The 20,851-nt window shown below is 40.4% G+C and overlaps 1 protein-coding gene across 1 annotated transcript in view; it reads right to left on the minus strand.

Moving 5' to 3' along the window:
• Nucleotides 1–20,851, minus strand: part of LOC101477622 (cadherin-4) — a 241,770-nt gene that overhangs the window by 121,044 nt on the left and 99,875 nt on the right. The window lies entirely within an intron of this gene.

Below are 20,851 nucleotides of genomic sequence, written 5' to 3' on the forward strand. Positions count from 1 at the left end.
TAGCTTTAACCTTCCTGCCTTCTTGGGACCTTTTTGTGCCACTGCTATGTGTTAAATGGCTGCCATTTCCACTGTGTTCAGTGGAATATAACCAAACTTGCCACAGGATAGTTTTTACCTGTCAATGTTAATATTCCAGTGTGAATTCCTTAAATCAGCCTAAAATGGCTGAGCAGCAGAAATCCCCACACCCATCACCCTGGGGACCATTTTCTGCCCATTGACTTCCATTATAAACGCTATTTTTCAACCCCAAATTATCATCATATGATTTTATTTTTTCTTCTTTTCTTGGATGTCAATGAAGACTCAGGGCCTTGAAGTTTTAATTTTTAAATTGCAAAAAAAATGCAAAAAAAATAATGGCAGGTCAAAATGTATGTTGGTGCCAATCTTTGGTCCATCTAAAGGCCTACTTATAATGACAATCACATATTACTTCAACTGGTTTTTTGTGGAAATATTTAGTTTCGTTTTTTGGTTTTTGGGGCTTATAACACAGGGCGCTCATGTAATAACACTGGGATTTGAAGGGTTAAAACAACGAAAATATAATTAAAACTTTACATGAATATTTCAGGGAGAAGTAGTTTTACAAGGTTGGCTAATTTAAAGTGGAATAAAATATGGATATATGGTCTTCTTATGGCGTGGCTGAGAATGGTCCCTAGGGTGATGGGTGTAAGTTTTTTAAAGGATGGCAGGAGGGTTAATCATTTGAACAGCAGTTATATTCTACTGGGCCACTTTTAGGCCTTTTTTACTAAACATCTCTTGTCCTTAAAAAAAGAAGCTTTCACCATCTGCTCACTCTTTAAAAGAGGCACACACCCATACAGACACATACATTCACATGCTCACAAACAGATGAAAAAGCGCAGACATTTCGAAGGAATATCCTGGCATTATCTTCTTATTCCTCACGTTGTTAACCTCTGAGTGCCATTTCTGTATCTCATCTCTTTCCTTTTGTCGTATTCTTTTTTGGCACTCCTCTTGATCATAGAAAACCCAAAGACAGAAGGAGACTGGGATCAATCTCTTCTTTGCAACCCTTAATGTGAATGAAATTCAGTGGTGAAAATGGCTTTTGAAAACAACCCTGGGTATTGTATTACTTTTGAAAGAGTAGAAAAAAATGGGGATTATATTTAAAAGAAAACTGAAACACAGCACACACTGAGACACGTTCAGACTTATAATTTGTTTCATCATTTGAAGATGTTAAAACATGCTGTCGAAAGACACAGCATGACATGGAAAATTATAGAAATGCTGGGAAAATGTCGACGCATAGCTTTTGTTAGAGACAAATGCCATCTTCTGTTCTTTCATCAGTGGATCTTCCTGTCAAACCTTTAAAGAGGTCATTTGACAAGCTTAAAGCAGGCCACACCGGAACCAGCCAGCTAAAAAAAATCATAGCGCCTAACCTTTTATTTCCTGGCTTTGAGCAGGAAATCAAAGACGTGGGACAAATGATTCAAGAGGGGGGTGATTGAGACAAGAAGCTTTAAAAAACAGATAAGGGAAGTTAAACAGGGGAGGAGAGGAGTTCAAGAGAACTTGAACTCAAGTTCAAGAGAGATGTGAAATGTGTGAGTGACAGCAAAAGACAGGGGTGACAGACTCAGCAAGAGGTCTCTCTAATTCACTGAGACCAAAAAGGAGGTTGTGGTGAAGCAGCGCAGAGAAGCGACAGGAAGCCTGAAGACCTGGCAGACCAATTAGCCGCACCAGTTAAAAATTCACAGTTTTCTTTCTTTTCACCTTGTCCACTCACAAAAGAGCACAACTACATACTATCAAACGCACTTTGCACATGCATGCTCGGGGCCTCTCTTTAAGTTTATATACCATAAGTTTATTTCAATATGTCACAGTTGTTTTTAGAGTGTCTTGCCATAATGAAGAGGTGGACATATTTACCATGTGGTAACAGGACTAAAATGAGATTAAAAATGCACATCTAATAGATGCAAATTGTGACTGGAGGTGTGATCTCATTGCTGCCACTGGCGTTTGTGTGTGCACATCTCATTTCCCTCTTTATACGCTATCCACTCAAGATCCTTTGATCTGCCAATATCAATCTACATGTCTGCCCACAGGGACACAGCCATAGACAAAATCAGGCATACGTGCTTCTTTTTTATCTCTTCTTGTTCAATCAGTATACATTTGGGGAAGTTTCTGAAAATAGCTAATGATAATAAGGTGAGTCAGTACTCTACGGCGTTAACTGCTGTCCTGGTTTTTGAGTTGGAGACGTGGAGATGGTGTTAGGTTGTAATTTCACACCTTAACTTGCATTCCCACCGTTTACTCTCGCTGCAGCTGGGGAGCGAACGCGGAGAGGAATGTATAATTTTCTTTCTGTGGAATTGGCAAATGTTAACGGTAAATTAGAATCTCACCAAAGGAAAGGCAAAAAAATCCCATTTTGATTACCAAAGATGTGTGTACTTTAGTGCGTGCTCGAGCATAGGTGTGTATAACTACAGTGTGTGTACAGTTTCCAACGTGTCTGCAAGGGGAACTGAGATGTTGGGACTTGGCATCTCTCCTCTTTAATGAGTATCTCTAGAGATGGCAGGTGCATGTTCAGCCATTCTTTTACAAGCTCAGCAACAAACAGGCCAGTCCTTTCCTTTCCTCCCACTGCTACAGCACTGTCATTAGCAGAATCACATTAACAACAACAACAAACAAATGATATTACTAATAAACCCACACAAAACACTTAAGAAATACTGGCATCAAAATACATACGATTAACGAAAAAAAAAAAGAATATGAAATCAAAACAACAGCAAAACAACAAATACATTTCCTCGGTTGTTCTATCAATAAGATTTGACATCGCCAGGCTTTCTTAACTGCCAAAATTAAAACCTCAACTCTGTTTTCTTAACTGCTTTCTTCCACAGGCTCTTTGAGGCTTTTGAGGTATTATTTGACCAGTACAGTGATGCCCGATGTAGTCAACAAGTTGAAAGAAGAAGTTGCACAACTCACCTTTGTGGGGACTCTGAAGCCAACTGTCAATCAGACAAGTGGCTGTCACAGACAAGGAGCAGGACTTTTTTAATGGCACTCTAAATATGGTTCTTTTTTCTGGTTCTTTCTTGTTCTTTTCTCTCTCTCTTTTTTTTTTTTTTAGTTAATTGTAGTTTTTACTCTGAAACAGCGAGGCTTACTGGCTTAATGAAAAGTTGAAACGGACTGGAATGGGAGATGAAACAGAACAGGATCCAGAGTCGATGCTAAAAATCGGGTGGGGGGGAAGCATATTTTCATATCCTTTCAAATCCCTACCGAGAATAAAAAATTAGCAGCAGCGTGTGTATGGATCAGAGGGGGGGAAATCTCCCTCATCCCCCCTGGGGAAATCGCACTCTGGTTGATCCCTTACAGTTGCAATTTTTCTTACAGAATGACCTTCTTAATGAGTTCAGGCTAACGCCGCATTACATTTTAAACCCCATTTAAAAAAAAACAAACATTTACCTAATTTTGTTTACTTAATAGTCCTTGACCCGGCTTTTAATGTTTTATTTCACAGATTCGATTTTTGTTTTGCTGTTCTCTCATTTTAATTTTTTTCCTGTTAATTTAATGCTTTTTTTGTTTTCATTTAGTTATGTGCAAATCACTTAATGTGCTTTGAAAATGCCTATGCCGATAATGACCAAGATGATGATGATTCTTGGTACTTGTGGTGGGAACACTGCAAGTCATTAGTATTAGTATCATTAGTAGGGGTGTGATGTGAGACTTTCACCCTGCGTTCAGCCTTCATTTATAGAGTTGTTAACAAAGCACATAGTTAGAGTTATGCCCCCATAGTTACACCGTGTAACTGGGCTCCCCGCTCAACCCCAGACACCAATAGATGAGGGCTATTATTATGTTTACTCTTTGAATAGTAGCAGGGGAAATCATCTTCTCTTCTTATTCATTGCCAATTTTTTGCTCTCCCCAAGTTTTTATCTATCTGGCTCAACTTTGTTCCTTAGACTAAAGAAAACAAATGCATCCTAGGAGAGGCATTTAAAGGGCAAAAAACAAACACATTTGGACTCTAAAACTCAAAATGGGGACAAATTAGAGGCAACACACAGAAGAGATTCATCAGCTATTTTAAGTTTGGAGGCTGAGATAAGTTTGTGGCCCCTCTGGAAAACCATAGGGGAGGATAATTACTGTGTATCTTGAGGTGTAGGGATGGCAGGCATGTCTGTCTAAACAGAGAGGGGATATTAAGTCAGTGGCAGCAGGTAAGAAAAGCTACCTGGTCATTACTGATATCAAATGGTGTTCATTCAGGTAACAAGTTAAGTTTAAAGGTTGCAAGTAACACACCTTTTCCCGAGTGAAAGGGGAAACAAACAAGCCAAGCCAAAGCGAGTTTGTCGTGCCAGATGCAGAAAGCACTGGGACCATTAGCCTCACTGGGTGGTCACTTCTAGATGGAAGATCACACACTCAACACAAACACACACTACCACCACCTCCCACTCCCTCCGCTCGGTTCTGTGATTCAGCCAAGCAGAAGAGAAAGGGAGGGGAAGGTTAGTGGGTGTTCATCCCTTTGAATTCCAGGAGTAGTAGAATGTGTTCTGTACTTTCTCCTGTCATGGCTAGCCTGGAGCTATAGGGAGTTGGAGATGACACACCAGAGGCAGCAGAAAGCCCTAATTGCTTCGTGGCCTCCTTGAGCTGCATGATGCCTTTCGCTCTGAACATGGATATCTCACAGAGAGAAATTAAGGTGCCATGGTGGGGAATGTTAGTTGTGCCCACTTTTAACAGCAACCCCATCGCCTGCATGCACAGAGAAATGCACTGGCACGTACTCAGTCAAAGATTCTGGTCTGTGGAATGTGAGCATAGAGGTCTCTAATAGCCTCACTGAATACCAGAGAGATCCTGAGCAAGCCATGAAACAGCAAAGAAACACTCAAAGAAAAAGCACAACTCCGTACAAACTCTAGTTTACTAAGTGTTTATTGCTTTATATTACATTAAAATATCATCTCTGTTGCACATAATTATGATGAACAGTTAAAATAAGGTACCGCAAGGCATTATGCCACTATCCTCATCCTGCTTGCAAACTGCATAAATCCCAGTTTAATCAAGCATAATGGTTGAGATTATGAGGACTCGTGTACGTCAATGCTGCAACAAGCATCGGATCTGGAAACAGTACTGATCCTTTGGAGGGTTTACACATTTTCCTCAGCTATTAGTACACACTAAGCCATGAGTCAACTGAAGACAAATATGATAATACATAGTGGATTAAAATGAGCACTTCTTCATAAATTGTAATCTGGCTTTATCCATAACTGCCCACTTCAAATACTGCATTCTTAATAAAAGTTACTTGACTGAATTTTTCTCGAGCATATAATAAAGAATTAATAGTGTTGTTGCATAAAATGCACAAGCATGCATTGTTGGAGTAATTGATTCATTTTAATAATCAAATAATAAATCTGGCACCTCCTGGTCTGCACTGTGGAGACGGTAGCTTGTTGACAACCATCTATTCACTTTTCATTTGCACTGTAGAGCTAAAACTTTATACAGGAGCCACTTCTCTTTTGAACACTCTCATCCAAACAGATAAGAACAGCATCTGACAGGCTAATTAATAATGAAAGCTTTGCTCTACCCTGGAATTCTATCACCCCAACAGGATTTCTATTAATGTTGATTGACCCTGACTCACTCAGTGCCACTTTGGCACAGCTCACTGCTACCTCTGTGCCTTCTTAGGTGCCAGTGCAGGTTAGCTGATACATGAATAATTCCCAGTGGACATTAACTGCAAGAAGTAGGGCAGAGGATTCAATGGTGTGCTCCTCTACCCATCCTCACTCGCAATCCCCTCATCTGCAGGTTGTTAATATTTAATTATACAAGCTTCATTTCACACTCTCCAACTGAAACCATGAGGTGGAGATGGAGGTGCAGGGGACCACTATGAGGAAAAGTGATGAAATAGAATACTGGGGGTTGATTGGGGATATAAGAATAAAAAGAAGTAGAGCGTGGAGATGCAGGAGCAATTGCAAGAGCAATTTCCATTTCAAATAGAGATGAGAAATGGGAGGAGCTGTTTTGGGAACCTGCAATCCTGATTCACGAAGTCCCCTTCATATTTCACACAGGATTTAAATCTGTTACTCAACGAAGCATTCCTAAAGTTGTATTAGAAGTATTAACAATATTCACATAAAAAAAATACAACTACAAAAGCAACGCTTAAATAAAAAGCACAATTCTAGATGTTGCTTAAAGGAAAAAAATGAAATTGGATTACAGCATTTGGAGAAAAGAAACACTTCGGAAATAGCACTTCTATATGGGACATAGGCTGATGTCGCTTTTGCATGATCTTGGTTCTGAGTAACTGTTTCCAGAGAAGGCTGCTTGTGATTATGTTGCCCAATTTAAAAAACAAAACAAAACAAAATTTAAACCAGGAAATACTGATAACTATAAGAAAACTACAAGTAAAAATAAATAAAGTTTTGAATCTTTGAACCACAATTAAATCTAATAACAGAGAATCTGGATGCTTTCCTGAAATATTTCTCAGTTCATTTTGCAGTTTAAGTGCAAGAGCTTTTCACAGATTTTATATGAAGCACAAAAGGACTTTGATGAAAAGAACCAGACATATTTGGCTGCTCTGTGCACTAGATTCCTTTTCTGTCCGCCCCCATACTCTGTTTACATTTTATACATGACCAACTTCTACTAAAGATCATCTGTCAGGTCCCACAAAGTTAATGATAGAACTTTCTGCCACTGTGGAGGTGATGTTTACAGTTTTAACAACTTTATTCAAGAAATATGATACTCCCATCTTAAGTATTTATTGATGAAAATTCATCCTAATATTAGACCCCTGGGCCATTTTTTTTTAACAAATCTTACAGGAGTGAGATCTTGCAGATGAAGTGGTAGAGCATTAATAATTCATAACTGAGCCTTTTTATAGAGCACAGCCCTTGAGATTCATAATTCTATTCACATTAGGCCTCTGAAAAAAGTTTAAGTTTTAATAAATAGGTATTAAAACTTTAACTGATATTAATAGCGCCAATTAAAGGGCATACTGTGGAGTTATGCATCATTTCTGTAATGGTAGAGAGGAAAACCCACTTGGCAGAAAACTCCCTCGGATCTCTGTCTTTAATTTCCGCACACAGATTCTGGTTCTTGCCTCATCACTGTCTCCTTTCCAAATATGAGATGATGCACAGAAATGACTCTCTATCGCAGGCATTGTGTAGAAGCATTAACATCTGTTTAAACCTTTTACGGCCATCATAAAATGGGGGGGGAGAAAAACTTGTCTACCATAAACCTCATCATTCCCTAATCAAGTCACTGAACATTACTATTACAAGCTGAGAGTGTCTGACCATCCATGGTTGTGATTAATGAGCAATTTTTCTTGTCTCCCACATCATTGTTTCCCCTAGTGTACCAGGTCAAATGGTGTGTACTAGTCAGCCAATAGTCATTCATTTCAGTTTATGAAGTGGAACCTTTGCTGGATGGTCATGCCATTAAAGACCCTAGTATTTCGGCTTTGCTACTGGTACCAAATGCATGCATGTTGGGCTGTTTTAACCACAGTTCTATTTCACAGGTGAGTGAAAAAGCCTGCATGCAAGTTACTGCTCTGTGTCTCAACTGGCTTTCCAGGACATGCGTAGCAGGCCTTTCACCATGGGCAGCTTCAGTAGCACTACAGGGGCAATCTCTGTGGGATTTTCTCTCTGTCTTTCTCTCTTTAGTTTCTCTGATGTACTACTGCGCCCAGGGAAAAGTGCTGGAAGTGGAAAAAAGAGAGCATGTTTCCTTTGTTCTGCAGTTCTAAACACAGGACTATAATTTTCTTGCTGAAGCCAAGAAAAGGGGTTGACTTAAATAATGGCTTCTGTGTTCTAATTTGTGTAGGGATTTATCCAGCTACTTGGCTAGGGTAATGCTAGGGCGTATTGTGAGCTGATCAGTATGAGCAGTCAGAGAGGAATGAGATAGGAGAGTGGGGAAATGAAGACAGAGTGAGAAAGAGAGAGAATGAGGCAGAGAGGGGAGAAGGAAGCAAAGAAAGAGAGGGTGAGGTTCTGCTTCTTTGCTCTGGTAATTCCCAGTGAAATTGATTCTCATAGCTCCAGAGATCTCCCACTGTCCCCCTTCTCCCCTTCGTCCCGCCTCTATTACATACCTGTCCAGAGGATGAATGATCTACACATTACCCATGAGTACCGCTGACCGGTACACACATCAGTGACTACTAGAGCTCAGGGACCCCACAGACGCTCTCTTGAGACTGAGGCAGATACAGAACAGGAAAGGGGAGATGGATGGAGGAAAGAGAAAGAGTGAAACTTGATAATAGAGATGAGCGTGGGAAAGAGAAAATCGAAGAGAGTGAAGAGCAATGCACCGAAATGATGGGGTAAAAAGGAGTGGTGGTGTGATTAGGGCAGAAGATGGAGATGTGCAGGGAAAGGAAGAAGCAGGTGGAGGTAATAATAGAGGCAATGGGTTAATGTAGTAAGAGGTGGGCAGGGGAGTGAAAGACGAAGGGGAAAAAAAGATTAGGTGTTTCCACTAAAAAGAAATGAAAATCAGATGGAAAATGAGAGAGTTGGTATGTAGAGGAGTTAGGCTTCTCCACCGAGGAGCTCTAAGGGAGGCAATCAGGGCTGCTGAAAGCTGTGCCTGTAGTTTCAACCCTGTAGTTCACCGCTGCTCTCCCAGGGGATAGGTGTCACTCGTGTGTACAAAGAGAGCAGCCACTTAAATGAATGGAGCTCTTTATCTGAGCCTGAACAGCGAGTTATTACCTACTGAGTAGACACTACGGAGCAGGCTCTATTTCCACAGCAGTGATCCCCAGAGCTGAGGCAGAGCAGGAGACAAAGGGGAGGGAGGGGCAAAAAAAGAAAAGAGGAAGCTCATATCTAGTGCCTTATTTTGTAATGGGGTATGACATCTTTGGCCTCCATACCATAACAAAGCCCTGAAGCATGGTCAAGCATCACTGACAAGAGAAGCATTAGTGTGGAAGGCTGCAGGAAAACGCACAATAATAACACCCACTGGGAAGGCCTCAAACTGTGAATCTCTGCTACTCCTTTCTGCATTTTATTAGGGAGATGGGAATGTTTTTTATAAGATTCATGCAAGCATCCTCACAGCACTGAAAACTTCTGTTTGAAAATCACAGAATTCTTGTTCACGAGATAAAATAAGTTCTTACAGAAATAAAGAATTTGAGTTACAAAAAGAGGGCATAACTTTATTCTTGGCAAGTTACAACTTAAAGATGAATTTTACTGAGTTCTTGCTTTATTGAGTAAGAACTCAGGATTGATGGTACGGCAACCACATTTCATTTTAATTTTTTCCTCCAGTGATAAAAACTAAAATACATTTGATACAAGTGAAATTTATACCACATGAAAATCTCAATGGGGGAAAAAGAATGAGCAACCTCCATCAGCTCAAAAACCCTCGATTGAAAACTCTTAAAAATGACTCTGCTGACCCGATCTTACTTCCCATGTATGTTGGAGTTCTCCCCCTTGTCACTTAAGTTAAGGCAATGATACCAAATATTACAATAACTTTTATGTATGGAGATGCTGAACTACAATAGAAAAAGATGCAAAATGCATAATTAAAGAATCAATTCAAATTACTGGATGTGCCTGTAATTTTCCCAGAATCTCCTCATACTGCCTGTCTGCAGACAGTGCAGAGGTGAAGGAGGATGGAGCCAGCCTAAACCCTCTGTTCTAGAGTCCTGTGGTCTCTGAGAGCAGCCCGGCTCCCCCAACACTGGCTGATGGCTTTAATTGGTCTCCTCTGGCTAAAAGCAGAGCACAGGAATCCCTACACACTAATGGGAGTGAGCTGCAGCAAGTGATTACACCCACACGCTGATGCTTGCACATAAATGCTCAGTCAAACAGACATACAGTTAGAAACACACAGAGAGATATATATGTATTAGGACTGGGCAATATGACCCAAAATTCATATCTTATTCATATCATATTTTTTAGCTGGATGGCGATATACGATATATATCTCGATATTTATTTTAAAGCCATAAAGTAAGAACAAAAAAAGAGTTCTTAGTCAAAGCTGTGTCCCAGATGTCACACAGGCACTTTTATTAACATACAGCGTAGATATACATGAAAAAATTACTCAAAAATAAATTATCAGCATTTATTGAATAATAATGCTCCATAAATAAAAGAAAACAATGTTGTTTTTGTGCATAACAAAAAGCTCACAATTGTGCAGTCAAAAATGTAAACTAAAAGACGCTGAGCATAATAACAAAGACAGATTTCACAGCTGTTCTGTTCCCAAGTTCTACTGCGTGACTGACAGCCTGGAGTTTGAAATCCGCTTCGTAACCGTGTCTCTTAACAGGTGTCATTTATGGTCCTTATACACACACAATACGCTAATATTACGTTGAAGCACAGTACGTATCACTCCGCGAGGCTCCTTGGTAGCCGTAATGCTCCAACAATCCATCAAGCGGTGCAGCTCCGTAGCTTACTAAAGTCGTACTAAAACATTTTTTGACAGATTGCTGAGCGCCGTGTACCACATAAAATCAATTTGCGGTCATCAAGCACAACCAGAATTCATACTAAAGGTGAACTGTCGATTTTTGAGAAAATGAAAGGATTTTAGGCTGTGCAGCCCCTGTGGGCTGCATGGCGTTAGCGTGGTTAGCTCGTTAGCACGGTAACTCGTTAACAGAGATTTGCCGTGTCCATCTTGTCATTGCCTGCAGGTGAAGCGATGGAGGAGGGGTAGTTGTGTTCAGTGAAGGAGAGAGGCGAGGTAGAGTAACGTTGCATAGAGACAAAAGTGGACGAAAGAGAGGCAAACTAGCGGCTCCACAAGTATAATTATAACGTAACATATACTATATTGATATAAACGATATTGTCACATCCGATATCCCGTATTAAAATATATCGATATTTTTAAAAAACTTGATATATCGCCCAGTCCTAATATGTATATATATATATGTATTTAAATATCAGCAAACCGCTTTTACTCCTTCTATCTTACTTCCTTGTATCTTACAGGTCTCTGCATGGAGAAATATAATCTTAAATGAACCAAAATTTTTCCACATGTTGAAAAGATGAGTTACTATCTCTGAGAAGTGTGTAATTTCCACATATGTAGAAATTAATGCTATTTATTGTTTGTATGGAATGCTAAAATTGTTGCCAAATTGAACGTCGCTCATCAAGAAAAATGAGATTTCTATACCGGATTGGTCTCAGCCTGGGTTTACAATGACCACCTCCAGTGCTGTTGGCCAACAGTGCTGGTGAGACCTGTGCTAGTAAAAATACAGGCGATCGAGCTGAAGGCGGCACAGTTGAAGATGTTAAGATTTTTGTTAGGAGGGACCAGGATGGACAGGGTTAGAAATGAATAGATCAGAGGGACAGTTCAGGTCAAACAGTTGGAGAAAGTTACAGAGGAAAGGTTGAGATGATGTGGACATGTGCTTAGGAGAAATAGTGAGCAAAGGATGTTGAATATGGAGCTGTCAGGCAGGATGAAAAGACAAAGACTCATGGATGTAGTGAAGGAGGATATTCAGTGACTTGGTGTGACAGAAGACGATGCTGGGGATCGGGCGAGATGGGACCAGCCGAAAGAAGAAGAATTCCCAGGGTTCCACTCAATAATAAATCACATCAGAAAGACTGCTTCAAAGAAAGTGGGGAAGAGAAAAATAAAAGATGTAAAAGCAGACTATCATAGCGAAGCTAATGTAGAATTCTTGTTATCATTGATTAATTGATCATTTAAATCTGATGCAGTTACAGAAAATCCACTGTGTGATGTCTATAAATCGTATATATGAAACCTTCAGCATCAAAGTTCGAAAAAGAAGAAAAAAACTGTTTTCTACAGTTGATTCTTTAGGGAACGATTACACATCTTGATATTCTCTTGGACAGATGCTGTTTGTACTGACAGGACCATCTCCAGGGCATTGCAAGATGTGAGCAAGAAAGTAAGAAAGCGAGAAAGATACAGAAGACAGGAAAGCAGAATGTAAAATATTGTAAGGAAAGTGGAGGTAAAGCAGAGGAACCTCCTCTTTATCTAATGAGCATTTCTGACTGAGAGAGACAGAGACCACTCCCTGTCTTGCATTGCTCAGGCGGGATTTGCCGGAGTACAGGGAATTGCTAAAAGCTACATAAACCAACCATACACCCTAATCACAGTCACAAACAGAGCTTGAAAAAGTACATGAAAGACAAGCGAGGAAAAAACAACAACTTGCAGAGACAAAGTGGGAGGTAAAGTCAATGTGCAAATGATACAGAGCAGAGTAAAATTACCTACAGTGGGGGCATGATCCTCTTTAGCATTTTGGCTATGTGTGCATTTACCAACTGAACGAGAGCACAATTTGTCTGAAGTACACAGAGGCAAAGCTGACAGAGAACATCAATCCACAAAACCCAACATGTTCCAGCACCAGCTGTCAGTCTAACTACCCCTCTCTGCTGTCATCTTTAGCATCATTTCCATGCTAATGTTGCACCAGGTAATACTGGCTATGGCTCTACAAAGGAATCTACCTTCTCTAATGAGCGCTGGATTTCCATATAGAGCAAATGTACTTTTTTCTATAGCAGCTACAGAACCTCTGTATGTAGAGTTAAGCTGTGTACAGTATTTATAGCCAATCAGGGTTTTTAATGGCCCAAGCAGTGTTTACTTTTCAAAGACTTCCACATGAATTATTGATGGTTGAGAGTTGATTTGTGCTAGGAATTAGCCCGGAATAATCCATCTAGTTCCACCTTTCTTCCTGGGTGCCTTGTCTCTCTGTCTCGAGTGTAAACAGACTGACTGGAAACTTACGTAGCTTTGCACATTCATTTGTTAGAATGATTTCTGCTGAGTGCAAAGTGGTTACTTAAAATTGTATGAAAAAGCTATATTCAAGAGGACTCACCCAATAGGTGGGTGACCGCTGCTGTTTAGTTCTCTCTCTCAGTTTAATGGAGGATTCTTTTTTAACCCATTTCTACATCTTCAACTTGGGAAACAATGTCTGCTGCTCATACTGATCATGTTGGTTTGTTTACTGTGCGAGAATTCTTTAACAATGTATGGCTTGAACTATAAAATAAATTCTCAACTGTTTGCACTGTGAGAGTGTGAACAGTACAAAAAAATGAACATAGTTTTCAGAGAAAGTCTGGAAGTTTCTTAGAGAGGAACTAAAGGAGGACACGACTTCGACTTTTGAGAATTTCTTCCCTCTGCGCTTGTGTGAGTGATGCCAATTTGTCCAGACCCCGATTCATTTTCTTGGCCCTCTTTGGTGTCAGAAAACGAATAGGCTTTGCATCTGAAGTTTGGTAATAAACTCTTGGATTAGATCCATCCTTTGGACAGGATGGACGACTCTGAGCAAAGAATAAAGACACATTTCCTCAGCAGTCTGTCAGAGGCAACTGCCTTTGCTTTCTTTAATGCTTGTGTGTGTCTTTAACTGTTTTAGCTTAGTTTTTTTTTTTTTTTTAATATACCCATCTGCCATTACTGTGGTGACATGTCTTTGAGCAGTTGATGAGGTTTGAGAGCACAGCACTGTACAGGAAAAAAAAGCTTGCTTAATTAGTGCGACTGTGGAGTTGGGAGCTGTGTTTATCTAATTGTGGGCATTTCAATTAATATTCCCATCCTCACTCAGAAATGTAAAGCTGTTGTTAAATGTAAAAGGAAGAAGTCCGAATGCTTAAGACAGGGCAAAACTATTTGAAATTTATGAAATGGTAAAACCCTATGTATAATTAACTGGTGATTAGTTTGGCTCGGAGTTTACAGCGGCTCTCAGAGGTATTGGTTGCTGTTTCATGGTTCACTGGTGTGTGCTGCTCACTAGCATATTAACAATATTCCGCATGATTCTCTGCAGCTTTTTTCAGGTTTCTCAGGTGTTCTTGTGCTGAACAGAGACTGATGTACCCTTTCTTCCATTCTGAGTCTGTCCCTCCCCATCTGTCCTGTTTGTATCCCTCTGTTTCACCCTGCTGAGCTAATCCAAGCTGGTCAAATCCCTCCGCCGTGCAGGCCTACATAGGAGCTTTCCCGCTGGGTGCAATATGCCACCCACTTCCCTGGCAATGCCAGCCCTGTAGGGTTCAAGCCTAACTGTGGTGTCTTGTCAGCAAACAGACAAAGATGTATGAATCCTCAAAATGATTTAGAACAGGTATTCCTGTGACAATAACATGTTGAATTATGACAAAGAGTTATTTACTCCATGGGATTACTGCAGCTCTGTTCCTGGGTAATCCCACGTAGCAACACAAGCGTCTCTGGGCAACAATACTCTAATCTTCCAGATACCTGCCACACACACTTCAATAGAAACCTGACCCCTCTTTTAAATAAAACTACTCTACCAAAGAGAAATAGTTATGATAAGCTTCAGTCTATATCTACATAGTCGATTACGCCTAGTCTGTATGGATGGCCTGAAAATTCCATCCACCGGTGCAATCACTGTTGCACCCTACTGAGCGGAGCACGGAATATCAAATTAAGTTCATCCGTCAAGGGAACAGGCTGTTCTCGTACCTAATTGGCAGTTGAGGCTTAGAGCAGGATTCTTTAAGAAAGAGTGGTGATAAATTTACTTCAGTCTCCATTCTTTTGTTATACTTGTCTCTGCTTTTATCTTCTCTCTGTCGTTGCCTGAGAAATGTTTCAATGCCCAGGCAGTCTTAATGAGTCTAAGATGTGGGTCTGCTGAGGCTCTCTTTGTGTGGTTTTGTCTTTATCTTTATCTTTAGCTAAGACTCAGTTGGACATATTGCAGAGTTTAGCCTGGCAAATAAAATGCACTATCACCCTCTTGTGATCTAATAACGAAGAGCTTCTCACCTTGTTGTGGGAAGAGGCTACATTCTGTCTCATTCAGAGGTGACTCTGTTGACCACTTTCTCTAACCAGTTCAGACACAGACATTCGAGATTGGCCGTGGACTTACAGTAAGTTCTGTTGCCATTTAAAAAGAACCCAAACATGCTGAACCAGTTGGCCTGAGATATGCAAGAAAGGGAAGATGATATCTATAATGATCTTGCAGCTCTTGCAGAACTGAATTGAAAATCTTTAAAAAAGTACAAATTAAAGGTGAAAAAAGCATGGTTCTTGTCACAGGGATTCACAGTAGCATGAGCAGCACACATCAAAGACAAAGTATGACATGTTCACACACACTGTAGTCAGTATTACTGCCAGATAAGAAACCTTGAAGCACCTCCAGTTATGGCAGTTTATTGCTTTGAGCCAACTCAAGTTAAAAGAAACTGTAAAACAATGGTTCAAAGTGGAGTGAAAATACACCAAATTAAAGTTTTTCTGTTCTTCTTTCATATGATAAGCTTAGGCGAATGAACTGTGATCCTGAGCACAGGCCAATAGAGAGTTAGTGTCATTCACAGCATATCATAAATCAATGATGGTATTTTAAACTGTTTTACACCCTTTCAGTTTAGCAAAAGCTAATTCTGAGGTACTCGTGAGGCAGCTAGAAATGTTATGAATTTAATAGGTTTGTTGTCATAAGCTAAAGATATGTCGTGCAATTTTGCCTTGATGATGGTGCTTAATAATTTGTCTGCAGATCAAAGTTTTAACAACGTACGAGGTGATTACGTGCAAACCATGAATGGCCAACATTTTGTGACAATATAACTATCTACTGACTGAGGCTTTTTTTCTCCTTTCTGTACCAGAGAAGGGCAAATATAAAAGTCAGGGGAACAATGGCACTATGATTCATTCTGTGAGGACAAAGGATGGCAATAAAAAATTTCAAGCAAAATCCGTTAAGTTATATGCTACTATCAAAAGCAATGCATACATAAGGTCTATTCTTACAGTTTATTAGTGCGTAGAGTGTTTGTGAAGCTTATGAGTCAAAGTAAAACAAAGCACCAGCTGTATAACCATATGATAGGTACAGTATGTGATCAACAAAGCCATTTAGAGTCTGACTGCACAGGGTGCAAATGTCTGAAAATAATTGCAACTATTACTTTATCTCATCTTTACATTCTCCTTGAGGATACGTTATATTGGTAAAAGTTGTCATTTTTGGTTTTATTAACCATCTTGTTTATTGTTTCATTTGAATTTAGAATCAAATGTGAAATACCATCGTAACTTCCATTTCTGCTCCTGAGTTCTGGTAGTGAATAACGGCAAAGAAGTGTTTTCTGCAGAACTCTTGAATTCATGGTTGCATAAATGCTTTTTGTTCCTGTAGAAGTTTTGGATCCCCCTTTTTCTTTTTTCTCTCTTTCTTTTTTTTCTTCCCCCTTCCTAGCTTGGACACTTCCCTCTTACAAATGCACTGTGATAATGAACATGACATGAATGTAAATTAATAAATGACGAAATAAAAGTAACACGTGAACAAGAAGAGGCTATCGAGAATTGACAGAGCTCGCTTTTTTGGAAAAGGAAAATGTCTTTGGCAAAACGTTGGATTCAGATCACAATTCTGATTGCAAAATCTTGCCTTGATAGCTGGGATAAGCCCGAACCCCCTTCCCACCACCACCCTACACTACATTACCACAGCCCTACATTGAATAAGTAAGAAAACGGATGGGCAGATGGATGGATGCTTTAAGAGGGATAAAGTAGGGTTTTCACTGACAACAGCTACAACAACATTTTAACCCCTTTTAGCAACTGAACACTCTAATGTTCCAGAACTAGATCATGGAAACAGGATGGGGTTTTAATTCATGAGTCCAGACAGGGTCTCTCACATATCATTATTTATATCCTGGCTAGTACTCAACTTAATGTTTATTATATTACCTCTGAGCAACACCATTACACTCTGATGTGGCCATAGAGTGAGAGGAGCTTCTTTTGTGGCTGGATTTACGAGGCAGCTAATAGCTGAGAAGATCACATAAGGATTACAGTATTATAATTATCAGTTAACAAATTATAAATTAAGCTCAGTGGACATTTCCTTCTCAACTTCTTTGGCTGAAAGTGGTTCCTTAGAAAAACTGTATTTTCAAGTAGCTTCGCCAAGTACTTTTTTATGAGGCTTTGCTAAGCAAGAGATATGTGAAAAGCCTTGAAGCAGCAGATGCGTTCTGGCAGAAATGCACATACATTTATTTCAAATCCAGTGTCTCACAATCCTTCAAGTGGAGTTAAACAGGTACTTTTACAAGAGGGAGAGAAATTACTGGTGTGAGGACAGAATATGTTCCCAATTTTGCAGTGGAAGGAAGATATTGAACAAAATGTAATGAGGAGGAGATCTGGAGTTTGAGATTTAGAGAGGGGGGGGGAACTGGAATAAGAGTGAGGCAGAGAAGTTGAGAAGACTGCGATTTCCTTGTGTAGCTGTAAAGCTGACAGGTAAATTTGCATGTGCAGCTAATGGGGCAAAAAGCAGCTAAGGCCTTGTGGGCACCCTTTCACTCTGACAAACAGGCAGCTTGTTGACCCAACCATTGCCTCTGTCACTCTATTTTTCAGATTCAGCATTTCAACACACTAACGTACTCCCTCTGAAAAACTTTCTCATATGCCAACAACACGTACAACACCACGGGCACACATTAAGCTGCCGTGCATGGGCACAGACTAGGACAACTTAATCTAATAGGATTCAGAATTAATCAGCGGTGAATCTTGAAATGTTCAAAAAGATGATGACCTGTTTATTGATCTTCTATCAGGCATTTTAGCAGAAGCAAGAAGCAGGGAAAAATCATGGATCGCAGCATGCATCTTGACGAGAGCGTGTGGAGTTGTTTACAGTCTGCTCATCAAGTCAAGGAGTAAATCTCTCTCATGCAGTTTACTTTTTTGTCCACCTTCCTGCACATAGCAAAAATCAATAGCCAGATTGTTCATTCTCTGAACCTCTCTGTCATTTGCTTTTATTCCAATCACTTTGCTGTGTATACCCTTGATGCCATGCTTCAGTCATAAATCATGATCTTTACAGCTGGAGTTTGGGGGCTAGTGAGAGTGTGTTTGTGTGCATAATTCTTTGTTGAGTTGCGTAACAGAGACCACAGCTGGGTATTACCATATATCAGTGTGCATGTCTTCTCGTAGCGGGTGTCTGAATGTTTCATCTAATCATTAAATGCTGACAGGCTTCACAGACTAGCTCCACTGATCCCTGTTAGAGGGATACAGGGCCTGACTTCATTAGAACTGTTAGTACTAAGCTGCTTTACCCTCCCTCATGCCTGGCTTAGCCTGCACGGTGATAAATGTTGAGAGGGCAAGGAAAGATAGGCAGAGGAAAAGATCGGTGAAACAAAAGCAAAGTGGGGACAGAGGCATTTAAAAAGAGAGGCAAAGGTGCCACAGTGAGGTACAGAGGATGAGGCAGTGAGAAATGGGAGGGGAATGGGAGGGCACAGAGCGTGTGAAACTCGAGTTTTCAGAGGCAGGGGAGGGGATAAAGCTCAAAGCAGTGTTTGAACTGAGAGGGATTCACAAAAGCAAAAATGTGCAAAACAATCAATTAACTTGTGTTGCAATTAATCAATTACTGTTCTGGCACATTGACATCCAAAGCGCTTAGCTCAGATTTCGACATGAGGCTTCTATGAGCTGAAAAATTAGCATTGACCTCTGTGCACACATATGCATCCCTGCGTGTGGACAAGCTAATTTATGCTTGCACATATGGATCTAAGCGCATAAAGATATGCGCACACATTCTTGTTCTCAGCATATTTCTCTAGTATATTCATCTGGTTTCTCCTGCCAGCGGAGGTTTTTGGCCGGCTTAAGTACGCCCACAGGCCCCTGAGGGACAGCCCATGACGGATGGCACGGCGTGTGACTCCGATTCGATTCAGCCCATTTGATAAATTTATTGCTGGCATTTTGAAAATGAAATTAGTGGGACGTCTCCTGGAGACTGTTTTTCCAGCACAGGTGCCATAAATATACTTCGTTTGGCAGCAGAGAGGGAGGAGGAGTGTAAGGGGGTGGAGAAGTGTTGGATAAAGGATGTCATGAAAGGTGCAGATAGCAGAGATGTTCCACAGAAGCAGAAAACTGAAGAATAAGGTCAACTTATAATAAGAGCCTTTATTAATCACTAATCATATTGGTATGGAACAACAGTAAAGGTTATTCAAATGTAGCTTGAATCCTACCTGGACCTAACTACTGTGTGCTGCCCTTCAGTCTAACACGTGTAATATAATGTAGCCTCTTAGTTTGTGCTGAATATAACTGCATTGAAATTGCTGGACAAACTTCCAGCTTTTTTCATCTTTTGTGCTGAGGTGCACATACACACACACATGAACATATACACATCTTTTCATACAAACACATGGTATATGAACATTATCTTTGCCTCAAGGCCACAAGGCTGCTGAGCACTGATGACACTTTCAGAGCAGCATAACCATCTATAACTCACAGTATATTAATGAATACAGCCAGATGACACTCTCATTGTGTGGGATTGGTAGCTGTTTTTGTTGATGCTTCTAACTAAACAGATTTGAATTGGACATACGAGATGTGAAAGAAAAGAAAGACATACAAAAACACGCACACAACTAAGTCAGACACAGGCACGGACACACACGGGCTGACAAAAGCAAGCATTCATTCACTGTCAGGGTTGCGCGGCCTTATTTATCCCCCCACTTCCTTCAGAAACGTATGCGAGTGCAGCTGTGGAGGGATGATGTACACCTCGCGAGCTTCTGCACCCCTTCAACATTCATCAGACAGCGAGGCTCGGGCAACCCGCATCACTTACCTTTATAGGCCAATCTGACAGCATTGTACACCACACAGTCATCACATACATAGGCTCACAACAGTGTGTGAGTGAGAGCATACAGTGTGTACCCAGTCAAGCAGATGAACTGTATCTTTTTCAGATCTAAAGCTTTGAAAGGCAAAAATGCCACCATGTTCCCAGAGAAACCCACCTGCTGTTTAGGTTTTTCACATATACATGCGCATTATATCAGATCCAGGTGACAATGAAAATATTTGTATCTGTGTTCTGTTCTGCTCTGGTAAAAGCTTGTACAAAAGAATATCTATATTCTTATAAGCACAGCAGGGAATAAAAGACAGTTTCAACAAAATCAGCAGGGAGTTTTCCTGGCTGATTGTCTGATCGTTCTTTGCAATCACCGAGTGTGACACACCCTCTGCCATTACTGTATCATCTCTAGCAAGAGTATAGGGGCTGGGACTGCCTGGTGCATACACCTGCCACTCAGAACAAGACCCCTGGAGCTGTTTAGACAATTTGACTGCCTGGCCCTATCATCTTACAAAATCTAAACAGCCTACAGGTACTTTCCTACAACTGCACTAAACTTCCCGTCTGTCCCCGAAGAGCCACTATGCAAAACAGTCACCTCCTCCAACCTCTTATTAGTATTCACATGAAAGTGTGGAGGAGTCTAAACAGAACTGTGATTAATCTGAACATAAGACCTACAGAAAACAGTGCATAAAAACAGACTGTGGGTTGTCTGCCTTTGCAGAGTAGCAAGGTAATTTAGTCTGGGTGTCAGTGGGTGTGAGTGATTGACTTTGTAATCAAAAAGATTGTTGTGCAACAAAACCCACGAGTGACTCAATTTCAAATCAACATTAACAAAAAAACATGAAATGTTTTGTCATCTCATTAGCAAAAATTTGGAACACACACAGGAGTAACACAAGCACGTGGAACCCA

The sequence above is a fragment of the Maylandia zebra genome, linkage group LG20 (genome assembly GCF_041146795.1).
Source record: "Maylandia zebra isolate NMK-2024a linkage group LG20, Mzebra_GT3a, whole genome shotgun sequence".
NCBI classification, from domain to species: domain Eukaryota; kingdom Metazoa; phylum Chordata; class Actinopteri; order Cichliformes; family Cichlidae; genus Maylandia; species Maylandia zebra.